This window comes from Mycteria americana, chromosome 13 (genome assembly GCF_035582795.1).
Source record: "Mycteria americana isolate JAX WOST 10 ecotype Jacksonville Zoo and Gardens chromosome 13, USCA_MyAme_1.0, whole genome shotgun sequence".
Taxonomy (NCBI): Eukaryota; Metazoa; Chordata; class Aves; order Ciconiiformes; family Ciconiidae; genus Mycteria; species Mycteria americana.
Genome location: NC_134377.1, coordinates 12,434,175 through 12,448,499, shown reverse-complemented (window position 1 = coordinate 12,448,499; position 14,325 = coordinate 12,434,175). Strand labels below are relative to the sequence as shown.

At 54.5% G+C, this 14,325-nt stretch overlaps 1 protein-coding gene across 7 annotated transcripts in view; it reads left to right on the top strand.

Moving 5' to 3' along the window:
* Positions 1 to 6,835: 6,835 nt before the first annotated feature.
* Positions 6,836 to 14,325, top strand: part of NCOR2 (nuclear receptor corepressor 2) — a 258,591-nt gene continuing 251,101 nt past the window's right edge. For 6 of the 7 annotated variants that reach the window (XM_075515988.1, XM_075515987.1, XM_075515985.1 and 3 more), the window contains exon 1: positions 6,836 to 7,223. The gene's annotated coding sequence lies outside the window, so the exon portion shown is untranslated. The remainder of the gene's footprint in view (positions 7,224 to 14,325) is intronic. The other variant, XM_075515989.1, reaches the window with a different exon arrangement.

Here is a 14,325-nt window from a genome sequence, read left to right as displayed (position 1 = left end):
AATATGCAAAAGATCAACTCTCTGGTTAGAAGTGGCCTGGCTACCAGTTTCAGTCTCAGGCATTTGGCTTTGCTGTGGGAAGCCCTCATCATTTTCTACTGTTTTACTCATAGCCAAAAATATGATGAAACCAGAACTGAATGTGTTTTTTTCTGTCTTATTACAGTAAGCATCATAAATTATTCACCCATGAGACTCAACCACATTTCTTACTCAAACGGAGCTTCCTTTTGTCTTCAGGGGCTCCGACCTTGGAGCCTTCCTGGGCTGGTGGTGGCCCTCAGGGCTTTCCCACCCGCCACAGCCCGAACACGTGGGGATATCACTGCTGGCTTTTACCCGGCATCCCCACAGTCCCCTGGACCCAACTGTCCCCATGGTGGGAGCAAACCTCATTAGGTGGTGTGGGTGCGGGTGGCGGGGCGGAGATGGGGCAGAAGCAGGTTTTGGGGCAGTTCCCGGCAGGCAGCGGGGACCCCATCACAGCACCCACGCACCCTGAGCCTTAGTGCCAGATCCTTCTAGAAATGCACGTCCTAGGACAATGTCAGTCTAATCAGCGCCCTCTTCATTAGCAGGGACCTATAATTAGAAGCAGCAGCCAGCCATCTGCTTTTATCTCATCACATCACACGGTGCCTCTCCGCTGTCCTTTATTACTGGCCATCATTTTAGATCAACGTTTTCCTCCACCCCCAACTGCGTCTTATCTCACTTTCGTTATTGCTAATGACCAGCACTGGCGATGCTCCGTGGCGGAGGAGCGAGAGCGGGCAGTGCTGGGAGGGCTGCAGAAAGCGAGCCCGCGTTTGCTGCCTGCCTGCCCATTATTCCCTCCCATGGGATATTTTTGGGGTTCACAACCTTGCCTGTGGATCTTCCCGAAATACCCTCTGCCTTGCACCAGGCGCTGGGGCCGAGCATAAGAAAGCATTGGGGAAAATATACCTGCTTTCAAATATTCTGAGTTTTTTCAGCTCGTAAAATGCTTTCCCAAGTTTCCATTGCGTCCTGCTCCTGGCGAGGATGGCATCTGCCGGGACATCGAGGGGACACCCTTGTCCACACCGAGCGGCCAGGGGCTGCCGGGTAGCAAGACCTTGGAGGAAGGGAAGGAGAAAACCCCTTTTTATGTAGCTTTAAATTTGGTGCCTAGACAAAAGCGTAAGACATATAAATGGATTAACAGCCATGGTTTATTAGCGCTCCTTGATTCACTTCACAGGGCTGAGGGAAAAGTTATTAGCAGATGTATGGCCGGTAATAAGCTAATTATAACCCTGTCAGATCAGAGATTTGAAGAGGTGGGTAGTTTTGTGTGTGAGATAACTATAATTGTCTGTTAAAGATTATGAATTAATATTGATTTAATAAAGCTGTGGCCATTTATTTCTGTGCTAAAGACTACTTATTTATTCTGTGAGCTGCCCCAGCACCATGGGAGGAAGCAACCCGTCTGTCAGGGGTGCGTATTTGGGAGGCCAAAACGCACAGGGGACCGATCGCCGAGCCTGCGTCCTGCCCGTCGGCGTCCCCGTCGCTGGCTTGGATGGGGACGGCTTCGGCACCTGGCTCCAAATTCGTGCTCCGTGCCCCGCTGTACCGCGGCTTAGCTGCGGGGCCGCGAGGCACCTTGCGGGTGCGGAGAGCATCCCCTAGACGCCTCTGGTCCCCGGGGACAGCACCGAGGGGGCCGGGACGGCGTGCCTGGCGAAGGCAGGGTGAGTCAGCGTGTGCGAGGAGCCATGGGGCCGCAGCGCTTTTGTTGTGGGTAGGAAGCAGAGAGCTCGCCATGCTTCTACCGAAGCGCATTAATCACTGCTCCGATCTTCCGCTCATTTTAACCATTTCTCTGTCTGATGCCCGTAGAAGGCGTCTTTATTCGGCACCAAAGGAAAGCACACCGCTGCCTGGCGAGGGATGTTTGCTTTCTCTGTCTTGTTGGGGGAGAAACTTTGCCGCCGCCGTACGGCACTACGCACGCGCCCGCCGTAGGATGCCGTGCCGGATGAGGGTACCTGAGCGCGGCCGGCTGCCCTCTGCGCAGCGCGCGACGTGCTCCTGTGCCCGACGCCCTCATTGCCAGGACGCTGGCCTGGGACAGTGCACAAGCACTTCTGCTTCAGGGCTCTTCCCCAGTGACAGCCATCGGGCGGCTTTGAGTATTTTATTTTTTTTTTAAGTGACTCGCTTCTCCAACCTGAGTCGGAGTTGAATGCATTCATTCCATCCTCTCTATTATTATTTCCGTGCTGTTTATTGAAATAACGTGGTAGCCATCTCTAGCTGCTACCACTGCATCTGATATTAGCCGGCAGCACCAAGGAGCCGCAGGTCCTTCGGGAAGAGGCACCGCTGCCCAGGAGCAGCGTTCCGTGGGCAGGAGGCAGCCGCTCGCCCCTGCCTGCTCTCCCTGCCAGGTCAGCAGGCAGGAGGGCAGGCAGCACATGTCCGTCCAGCCCCACTGGTTTGCAAACAGCCCCTCTACCCATCCCCATCGTGGGGCAGAAAATAGCATTTGCACTTGCACCATGAACGCATTTGCTGCTTTTAGCTGGATTTAAAAGCAATCTGTGTTTATCTGAATTTAAAAGCTGATCCCTTCAGGAGAGACGTGACCCTTTTGGGGTCCCGTCTGCCCCCTGATGCGTTAAAACCTGCAGGCAGCCTCAGCACAACTTGCAAGGAGCCGATGCAAGCGTGCAGGTCTGCTGGTGACGGGTGTTTTGGGGTGGCCAGATGGACCATTACCCACTGCCAGGCCCTGGCACAGGGCTCGCAAACCCAACCCAAACCTGCCGCGGGGAGGGGGAACGGGGCAGCTGCTCTGGACTGCTTGGCCCAGCCGTTTGGGAGAGGGAGCCAAGGAAACGGCCAGAGAAAGAGGAGAGGCCAAACCTCGTGGCCGCAGTCAGGTCTGGCTGGGAAAGCACAACCCCTTTGCGACTGCAGCACGCTGGGATGCTGATGGGGGTCCCTTCCCCATGGCAGGGCTGATGCACCGGCGTGGGATCACCCTCACGCCTTGGCGACAAAGGCAGCCCTGATGCTGCTTAGATCATTTCCCAATTTAGAGCCACCATCCAGGATCACTTCAGTTTTTCCCCTCTCGGCACGTAGCTGAGTGCCACCTACTTCGGGATATTCACATCGCGTCATTTGTTTCCATAAACCATTGCCAGCTTGAAGGCGAGCACGGAAAAAGGCAGGAGCAGTCGCCTCCAGCAGACGGAGCGTGGTCGTGGGGAGCCGGTGCAAGCCCCCCGCGCTGCCAGCCAGCTCCCCAGGCTTTTTCTTTCCTCCTCCTCCAGCCTGGCAGGCAGAGATCTTTAGTTTGGGGTTTTTTTTTCCAAGATGGATCTGCTCCCCAAGGTGAACTCCAGCCTTTCATACCACCTGAGTCCCACCAAATTCCTCTCATGCCTGGAGCAAGTAAAGGCAGGTCACTGGGGCGGTGGAAGGGTGCTTTGGAGGGGAGTAGCGTTGCATCGTGCAGGGCAGGGGTGCGAACCTCCTCGCTGTACATCCCCCCCCGGTCCCTCCGCAGTGCCGGGGGCTCCAAGCCCCCGCGTCCCCGTGCTGGCACCATGGGTCACGCGTGGTTGTGGAGGGTAAACCGCCGCAGTGGTTTTCACACACATTGGTCCTAGTGGGCTGATGCTCTGATAAAGTCAATTACAGGATGACTTAGTTTAAAGGCTGCAGCTCGCTTTAAATGTAATTACTTTCCCCTGAAGCTTTCCATGGGAGGTGGTTTCAAAGTGAGGGTGGCTCCTGTTTTGCATCTCGCTTCTTTTCCTGGAGGAGTTTAGGTGAACCCAAGCGAGAAAATACCCAAATTTCTTGCATTGGTGCTGGGCATGGGGCAAGTTTAATGTAAAACGTCTCAAGAATCTGAGGCAGGACTCCAGTTTTCCGCTGAGATCTGAAATCCCCGTCTTTGCTGCTGCGACGTTTCAGAGGCGTGTCGCATTACCATTTTATCTGATGGAATAGCTATCAACGGCAGCTTCGAAGTGAAACGCTACGGAAAAATCTGTGTAAGCTATCTGCAGCCTGGCAGTACAGATATACTTTGATTACAGCGACAGCCCAGATCTGTCTCCTGTGTTTAATGTGTGTGTACGTGTCCGGCTGCGGCACGGTGACCCGCGCCAGCTCTCCCTCTGCTCCGTGATGCTGAAGGCAGGCTTGCCATAGTCTCTGCTTTTGTGAAGCCGCAGCTCCCAGAGCCTTGGGATGCTGCCACAATCTCATCTGTGATTTAACCAGAACAAGAAGCTTCCAGCTTCCATGATCACAGGGAAAAAGCTTGAAAACACGAAGCCTCAAGGCTCCGACAGCCAGAACCACGTTGCACAGAGCACACCGTTGCTGTCTGGTGTTTGCGATGGCATTATTTTAAAGCCAAGCTCGTTATTCTTGCTTTGACATGGGAAGGGGTTTGCTTTCCCGGGCTCAGCAATACCGTACAAACGCATCCAGGCTCTTGTGTTTAGGAGAGGCACACGCTCCTCGTTAGGAGGTTGTTAAGATGAGGATGATGAAGACGGGATCTGGTCCAGAGGGGTTCACCACTCAGTCTTGGACCACGCTGGAAGTCACCTAGACCCACAACACTGAGGCAACCATTATTTTTTTGGTATTATTGGGTAATTTGGGTATTAATTTTGGGTATTTTGGGATTACTGGGTGCAGTGTTTTTGCGTAATGGTTTTATAAACACCATTGGGATCTGGTAGCTGCTAGTTACACACAGCCGGGCTGCCAGAAGATGTAGAAATGCAAAAGGAAATCATCCCCGCTGTTATAAGAGCAACGCCACCATGAAAAGCCATATTCACACTGCCATACCGGCCCAGCGCTTCCCTCCGGGACCATGGCCTTCTGGACAGTAGGAACATGGGCAAAAAATCCATCTGTGCTCTGGCAGGATATTCAGCATTGCTGGAAAGTGTGTTCAACCCTAAGGGGTTTTTTTAAATACGTTTGATTATAATGTTGTTCTAAGGTCACTGGAATCTAAAAGCCTGTCTCCTGTCTCCTGTAAAATTAATGTCTTGCGTCTTTTTGCCATGGTAGGGGACTTGCCTTCCATTCATTAACTGAAACATCACAGATATAAAAAAAAAAAGAAGCTCCAGCTCAAGAAATGCTAAATGGCTGGAGCAGAGACACCCCGCAATGCAACACAGATAAATTCGGTCCTTTATCTTCCAAGACGATCGCATCTTCGAGAGGAAGATTTGGTCTGCTGCTTTGCTTCACAAGATGCTCAGCCTGTGAGACGAGCACTGACAAACAAGGACTTGAACCGCATGGCAGGTACTGCCCAAAATCGCTGGACACCCAACTGCCGCGGGCACGGGACGGCAACTTTTCCTGCTTTTCTCGGCATATCAGGCTCTTTCGAGGCAATTTGACTCATGCTCCTGATGTTTACGCTCACGTTTATGCTCGCACCGAGGCATGCATCTGTGCTTACATATCGAGTCGGGTGACTTAAGGAGGCTGGGTCCAGGCCTGGGGAAGTCCCTCTGCCCCGTGGCGGCGCAACCGTATTGGGGCAAGGAATGCGGCGAGCTGCCTGCCCCGCTGTCCTGCTCCCCGGGAAAATGCCACTCGTGGAGATGCGGCAACAGAGAAATAAACTGCAGGGAGTAGAGTGGCAGGGAACGCGTGCGTGCCCACCTCTGCCCACATTGCCTGCTGCCTGCCGGAGCGGGGAGGGAACAGCGGAGGTTTGCAAGATGCTTTTCCAGCTTCTGGGGTCATGCATCACCCGTGGCAGGGAAGGGCGGTGGATTCGCCCTGGCAGGGGCACCCAGCGGCAGAGCAGAAATGGTGGTGGCTGAGGGGGCCTGACCTTCCTTATCTCCCCTGGGAGGATGGAGGGGGAGAAAAATTACGAAAAAGCGGGACACTAGTAAAAAGCAGAAGCTGGGCTGTGGAACTGGAAGATGGGAAAGGCATGGGAGCGACTTGGGCTGCCTCAGCACCTGGTTCCTGCTGGCGTTCGCTTGTTAAACTGTTCAGATTTCCCTGCAAAAATCACCCCGCGGGGAAGGTTTTCGATGTGGCCGGGATGGCAGTGCAGACCCCAAGCCGGGGCTGGGAACGCACAGCGTGGCGTCTTCTCCTGGAGACCCCCGCCTTCCTCCGGGGGAAAACCGAGGGTTCCCCACTCTGGCGCTGCGGGACAGCCCCAGGCACCAACTTCCCACGGGCCGAAACTTTGCTGGGTGGTAGCTGTCAAGAAACACCTCCAACACCCTCCCCAAAGCCCTGGTGTCTGAAAAAGCACCGGGGTGGCTTTTGCTGGGCCAGCCCGTGGCGTGGCCGAGAATCCCAGATTTTCACCAAAACTATTATTAATTACAGCCAGCGGCATTAATACAGCCTGGGGCACCAGTAAAGCTGGGAACACCGACATAGCTGGTGGCACCAGTACGGCCAGTGGCACCCATATAACCAGTGGCACCAGTACAGCCAGTGGCACCGATATAACTGGTGGCAGTGGTGCAGCTGGTGACAAGGATACAGCCGGTGTCCGCGATGCCCGACACCTCTGCGGGGGGCAGCGGAGACCTGCCGGGATGGATCCATCCATCCATCCATCCATCCATCCATCCATCCATCCATCCATCCATCCATCCATCCATCCATCCATCCCTGCGCCCGCCCCCTCCTTGCCCGCCCGCCGGGTGCTCGGCGCTGCAGGCGGCGGGCGCGGCCCCTTTAAGGCGCGCGGGCGGCGCGGCCCCGCCCCGCCCCGCCCCGCCCGGCCGCCGGGGCGGCTGTGGGGCGGCCTGAGGGACCGCCGCCGCCTGCCGCCGCCTCCCGCCGCGCCGCGCCGAGGCAGGGCAGGGCAGGGCAGGGCAGGGCGCTGCTGGGCCAGTGCTGCGGCGGAGGGGCGGCCCGGCCCGGCCCCGCGGGCGGGCGGACGGACGGACGGACGGACGGACGGACCCACCGACCCACCGCCGAACCGCCTGACGGACGGACGGACGAACGGCGAGGCTTGCGGGGGAGCAGCCCCATGGCTCTGGATTTATAAACACGGCGCAGATGGCGGGGCTGGGCCCCCGCGCCGAGCGCTGCCCCGCCGGCCGCTGAGGCGGGAGGCGAGGCGAGGAGAGGAGAGGAGAGGAGAGGAGAGGCGAGGCGAGGAGGGAGCGGCGGCGGCGGCGGCGATGGGGGGCGGCAGCTGCCGGCGGGATTAGGTAAGGCGGGGGCTGCCCCGGGCGTGGCGCTGCCCGGAGCGGGCCCGGGGCCGCGGGGACCCCCCGCTGTCAGGCTGCGACCGGCCCGCTCGGGGCGGGGGCCGGGCCGGGCCGTGCGGGGCCGCTCCCCGCCAGGTAGAGCTGCGGGCGGCCGCCGTTACGTAAAAATGAAAATGTGCCGCGGGAGCTGCTCGCTGGGGAGAAACTTTTTTTTTTTTTTTTTGGTCGGTTTTCCTTGCTTTACCCTCAAGGGAAAGCGCTGCCAGGGAGCTGCGGGGTTTGGGGGTGCTTGGGGGGAGCCCCGCGCTTTGCGTAGCGGGGACAGCCGTCTGTGGGGTGGGGGCACCCCAAGGGCCTCTTTTTACTCCCCTCCTCCCCCCCCCTTCTTCTTTCAATTCTGCTTTATTTTTTAATTCTGCTTCATTTTTCGGCTCTTGCCCCACATACATATCTGAAGCCGGTGGTTTCGTGCTGACACGAGAGCCCGGAGAAATAAATCTGCATCCGAGGCGTCAGTCAGCGCCGAGTGGGAAATCCAGCCCTGGCCGAGGCTCTCCCTGGTGCCCCAGAAATGTGTCATTTGTGTGTTGGAGAGAGGGCTGGGGTCCTGGGCACGGCCAGCGGCGACGAGAACTACAGAGCTCACTTATCTGGCGATGTGGCGTTTGGTGGCTGATGTGTAAATATTTATGGTGGGTAAACAGGGCCGGTGTCTGCAGGCAACAAGTGTACGTTTCTCTAAAGCCCAGCTGCAGTCTCTGGAGCGATTGCTTTTTTCTGTCGATTCTTATAATTTCCTGTTCCCTCTTCTCCCTCGTCCCTTCCTCCTGCTCCCTTGCCCTGACAATGCACAAAGAGCAGGCTGCAGTGGGTGCAGACAGCTGCCTGCCATGTGGGCTGCTGCCAAAGCCACTGAAGCAGCAAAACCTACACGGCTCTGGCCCTCCTGGGGCTCACGCTGCCTGGGGCAAGGGGCTGTGTTGACCCAATAAACCCATCCCTCTTTCCACCGCTTTGAACCCGGTGGATGTCCCTGCCTGTGCAGCGCAGCATGCCTGCGGGCGCTTCTGCCTGTGCCGGCGGCTGGGTCTGCTCCGTGAACTTTGTGTTTTGGGTCAGCTCAAGAATTTGCCCGAGAGGACGGTGCTGCTGGAGGTGATCTGTGCAGTGGGTATTTCCTAACGCCACCCTTTCGGTTCACAGGCGTTTATGGTTTGAACTCTTTCTGCAGTCTCTCCTTCAGTATTTGCACGAAGCAAAGGTTGGTGCTCTGAATGCCTGAAAACAGCAGGGTTTTGCTGAATCCAGTATTTTTAATCTGACTTCGGTGGATGTGATGTTGTTCCGCTGGTATTCCTTGGCCATGTGGGGTGAGAGTTTTTCCATTTAGTGTAGGGTTTTTATCAGCAAGGTTGAGTTCTAGTTTGCCGTGTGTTTTACAGATAAGGGTTTAGTACTACTAGTAATTCATAAAGGGAAGGAATGTGAGTCGGGACAACTGGGTGAGTATTTCCATCTCTTCTGAAAGCGGTGACAGAACTCCTGGAGGGCTTTAGTGAAGTTGAACTTAATTCTCTGAATTTCACTGCTGACTCGTTGGGTGACTTTGGGACTTAGCGGAGCCTCTCGTGTGCCTGTGTCTGCCTGGCTCTGCACAGAAGCCATGCCTTGGGTGGGGAATACGGTAAGCAAGGCTTGCAAAGTGTTTGGGGGCTCAGTCCCAAGATGCCATGGGAGGGAAGGGAAGTTCTGTGTGTGATAATATTTTATAACTTCAATTGAGTAAGTTTCAGTATGAGAGAGACTCTTGCAAAACGCGTTTAGTTTATTGAAAGCAAATGCACTCAAACCCCAGTTTGTTGTTGCCAGAAGGGAAAAAGTAGAAGCTATTTTTGGTGCGAGAGAGGAGATGGGGCACGCACATGTCTGGGGCAGGAAAACACTGGTACTTTGTTCTTCTGGCTTCATGTGGGTGGCGGTTTCTGTTATTTAGCTGTGTGTTTCTGCCAAGTTGCAAAACATACCTGGTTCTGAAAACCCTGCAGAGGTCAGGGCCGGCTCTGCAGAGCTGGTACCGGGCCCGTATGAGAACGCCTCCCACGCCAGCATTTCCAGCGCTGGAGAAGTGGGTGGATGCTTCTGGCTTCACACCTTTAGAGCGCCAGGGAGGTGACTGGCATTTTTTCGCAACGGGATCTGGACTGAAACCATAAACTTGTTTCAAGTAAGCCACCAAACAGCTGCTGCTTGGCAATACCTTTCACTTGCTAATGGCTGTGGCTGGATTTGAGCCAAGTTGCCTCGAGTGGAGGTTGTACCAGTCCCTGGAGCAATCCTGCGCTAAATCCAAAGAGGGTTTGGTTCAGACTGTGTTCACATCTTGTAATTAGGAGATCCAGTCTGGTAAAGGCAGTTTTGTTATGATTGGCGATGAAGGCGTGCATGCAGCTGCGCTGATAGTTACACGTGTTGAGAGCTACCCGTCTCATCTCCACGGCAGCTCTGGACTGCGCTGGCTGGAATTGGGTCATAGGAGACGTCTTCATCTTTCCTGACATGGCTGTAAAGTATTTGATGGCTTGATGGTTCCTGGTGTTCCTCCCACTGCTGGTTCTGGTTGTTAGTGGCCTCTGCTGAAATACAGTCCTGTTTGTGGTCAGGTCATCATGGGAGAAACCTGCTTGAAATCAACCATAATTTACATGTTTGAGATATTGTCATCTTCACAGCTCTTTGCAGAGGAGGAAAGTTACGATCTCCCCAGTTTCTAGATGAGTAGGTAGGAAAGGAGGATTAAATCGGTAAATTTTCAGAAGTGGGTTTTGGGTGGCTGATCTGAGCAGTCATGAAGGGGCATGGGTTTGAGAGGGCCTGTGTTTGGGGTGCAGTACTACCCATCCCTGACCTGATGTCTCATTCTGACCAGATCACTAGACATGTCTGAAAACTGAGGCCGGGGGGGGGGGGCGGCGGGGGTGTGTTATGTGAAGTTCAATGTGTTGGAGCGAGTCTACTGGAGAGCTGGTGAAGAGGAATCCCTTTCCCCATGAGTGCTTTGCCCGTTCAGTGTGAGGGCTCGTTGCCCCCAATGGCAAGGTGCTGGCTCCCTCCTGGGTTTTGTGCCTGTGAGCAGCGATCCCCCAAATGCAGGGGGTTCTCAATGCAGGGGTACTTGAGGATGGAAATCCAGGCCAATGTGTTCTTAAAAGGCCCGTTTTCTTTGTGCAGCTGCGTTTGTGCGAACTGTGGCTCGCTTTAGTCTTCACTGAGAGATTTCAGCGGAGAGCAGGGTCAGCTCTAATGGCGCTAGAAATGAGGTGTGTAGCAGCACCCAGTCGCCTCCGTGATTAGTGACTGAGGCTTTTGCAGCTGCTTAAGGATTTGGGCATCGTGAGGTCATGGATTCTCATCTAGGATGCTGTGGCATAGGCTTTTACATGGCTTTGAAGGGCCCTTGCTGTGTATTGACATAGGGAAGTGGTGGAGAATTGCTATTTATGGCTGGGCTTGTGCTGGCACACAGGTGTCAGGGTCTCAGATTTGCCCTGTAATGTCGAAGGGATAGATCTTTGCATCACAGCAGAAAATGGAGATGCGCATCACTTAATGAACGTGGCTAGAGCAGAGATGCTTCCTAAAAAAGGATTGAAGAGGGGAGCTGGAGCTCCAGAGCAAAGGGCATGAAAATGCCCGCAAGAGCATGGTCAGAGTGAGGGAGGGATCTGGTAGGAAGGGGAGGAGGACAGAAGAGCAGAAGGAAATGAGTGATTTGGCAGTTTTGGGAAGTGAACCCTGACCCGCACACGAGGCAGCAGTGGGACTGTACTGGGAATTGAGAAATCTGGGTTGCACCCCCAGTCCTGCTGCCCACCCCACTTGTCACTTCCCTTCTTGAGGCCACCGGTTCTTCTTTCCTGCCAACCTGCCTCTGGCAACTGGAGGCTCTCTGGGGTGTGGGCTGTCCCTTATAAAAGGCGAGGAGAGTGCCTGAGGAGGGGGTGTTTCTGGTGAGCAGACAGTGCTCCTGCGGTGCTGCTACCCCTGCCATCTTCATGGTGGGAAGACCAGAGATGGGACGTGGTTGTGGTTGGGCAGGCAAGAAGAGGCGCTGATTGCTGCGGACCCCGCTGCTAACAGCGTGTGCTGGGCTGCTGGTCCGAATTTGACTTGGAGATGTCCGGAGAGGAGCCCTGCCTGCAGGGGAGAGATGACCGGTGCTGGCGCTGGAGGAAAGGCAGTAAAGACAGAGCTACGTGGCCGTGGCTGTGATTGCTACCACAGTGCTTCGGCTGGAGGAGAGCTGGGGCACGGGGGGGACGCAGGGAGAGCAAAGCAATCGGCATGGTTATGTGCCTGTGTGCCTGCTGGGTGGCACGGAGGATGCTGATAATGGTTAGTGCTCTCAAGCGCTTTATAGCTGCGGAGCACTGAACAAACATTAACGAATGTAAAGGATAGCAGCTTTGTCTAGTTACAGAGAAGGGAAGTTAACTCCAAATTAACTTTATGATCCGTGAAACTGAAGGTTATTTAAAAAAATAATAACATAAATGGAAATGCTGAAGTTTTCCAGAGTCGCTGAGTACGCTGCTTGTTGTTTAATGCCTTCCATTTTTTCACTCCCAGTCTGTGTTTTTGGCTTGGGAACAAATTACAAGCAATATCAGCTTACGCTTGGATTTGAACTCGCATTACTCTTAGTCAGCTGAAATATTTCCCCTTATCGCCGCTCCCATAATGTTTATTTTAGACCAGATAGCATCATGGCTTTTCTGCTAGCTGTAGGGAAGAAGCCAGTCTTTGAAACAGCCCAGCACCTTGGAAAGAAATGATCTCAAAGGCGGTTCGGTTTCTGAACGAGGTACAGCTTAATTTTCCACCAAGAGCTTTATGCAAGGCTGTATCCCAGAACGGTTTGCGGCGTTAAAAACCCAGGAGGCGGCAGATGGATGAATTGCTGACAGATTTAAAATCGTATGACAAACATAAAGCATTCGGACGTGAGGCCAAGCCGGGAGGAAGGTTGCGGGGGGAGGTGGAGGCAGAAAGGTCGAGTAAGTTATTCTGGGCGGGAGGAGATGTGCAGGCGAAGGCAGACTCCAGCGGGCTCAGCCTGCGAGGGGAAGGGAAGGTCTTCAAGAGGAGGAATGTGGTCAGGAGCGTGTTCCCATCAAAGGGCAGGGAGCCCTCCTTGTCCTGGACCGGTGGTGGGAGGAGGAGGAGGAAGGGGGCCGAGTCCAGCTTCAGCTGGGGCCAGGAGGAGCGGGGCTGCCCAGGGAGGAGACAATGTGGCGTGGCCCAAATGGTTTCCTCCTGTGGGAAGTGGTCCGAGGGAGAGTGCCAGCACCCGGGGAGGCAGGGCATGGTGCGGGTATTGTCTTTGGTAGCCGCAGCCCCGGCTGCGGCTCTCCCGGCCATGCGTGTGTCGAGGGAGGGAGAGCCGGCAGGATTTCCTCTCTGCGGCGCTGGCTCCCGGGTTAATAACTAACCAAGCAGTCTAGGTTTATCCTTTCATTGTGGAAGAGAATTATTTACATAATACCACTTGGTGTAATCTTTATTTAGCATTGTTTCCCTGACGTACCACTGGACAGAGTGGCGGTGCCCAGAAATGCAGTTTCGGCCCAAATACGTGGGCAGTTAACCCTTACCGTCCGGGTGAGCGGTCTGGACGTGCTTCTCCCTGCCCATGCAGGGAACTGGCTGTAAATTGAAGAAATGCTCCAGTGGCGTGGCCATCTGTCATGCAGTTTTTGGGACCTTTATGTCTTCTAAACCCTGTTTTCTGCAGGCTCTGGGCTGGTGCTCTGTGCTGGTACCTGAATGCTTCTCATCGGCTTCCTAAGCCACATGGTTAAGGTTTGTCCTGTGCATGTTAGGGCAAGAGAGTGGTTTGTACTGCACTCTTCTGTGTCTGTAGGTTAAAGAAGGCAGAAGGAAAGAAATGTGTCAGCCTGTGGGTGGATGATGACAGGATTTGGGAAGGTTCCTAGTGCGGATCATCCCATCATCCGTGATCAGTCCCTGAGGACTCGCTGTCTCCTGGGTGGGCAGGTTCCATCCTCCTCGAGGAGTGTGTAATTGAAAGGTCTGGAGGCTTAGGTGGTTGTGTAAAGAGCTGGGGCCTGATTATTGTGGCACACTATGGTGAAGGACTGAACCCTGGGCCTGGGTTTCAGTGGGATGCGGTGGGAGACTGAATAGGTGAGTAGGATGGCAGGCAAAGCTGAGCTTTCTGAAAATCTGCCTGTACCTCCAGCTGTGCAGTGCTGGCTGGAGAGGGTGGAGGGTGTCTTTCGTCTATGCTGCAGGATGCGTGGGCTTCTAACAAGCTGTGGCAAACAATGGAAAGTTGGCTTTCTTCTGAAAATATTTTAAAACCTTATAAAATGACTCCAATGGCTACATTTTTATAGGACTAGGTCTCAGCTGTGTGCTACTTGATCACTTCGTAAATAGCTCGGTTTTTGGCCTCTGCAAACTTCTCGAACACGTACCTCCCAGTGCTGCAGAAACACTGGTTAGCACATGGTTTATCGGTGGCAGCACCTGGCTCATATAGCAGAAGCACTTTGCAGCTCTGCATAAGTGTTTACTGCCGAGCCCGTGTGATCTCTTTGGCCTGATGTTGCAAGGAGCTGGTTTTGTGAAGGCTGCGAGTCCCCAGTGGTTTACACTGGATTACCCGGTGGTACACACACGGTCCAGGCTGGACGTTGGCGTGTGACGGCCTCTCTTGTCAGCCTTGCTGGAAGGCGATGCAGAGCCAGTGTCAGTTTTATGCTGGTGGTGTGGATGTTACCTGATCATGCCTGGAACTTGCTGGAACAAAGGTAACTTGTTAACACCCTCCTTGAATCAATTACACCTGGCAGGGTGAGTTTGCGTTGGATCAGCGCTGAGACGTGTGACTGCAGCATTCCTGATCCACTGCTTGAAGCCCTAAAGCTTCGTCTACTGACTCGTCAAGCCCTTGCCGTTACCGTCATGCGATTCATGATATCATGTGGTATGTAAATCTTGGATGTGTAACAGAGCGGTGGTGTTTGGTATCAGAGCTGTGCGCTCGGCAAGTTTCTCCAGTCGTTTGCCTGGGGGTGTT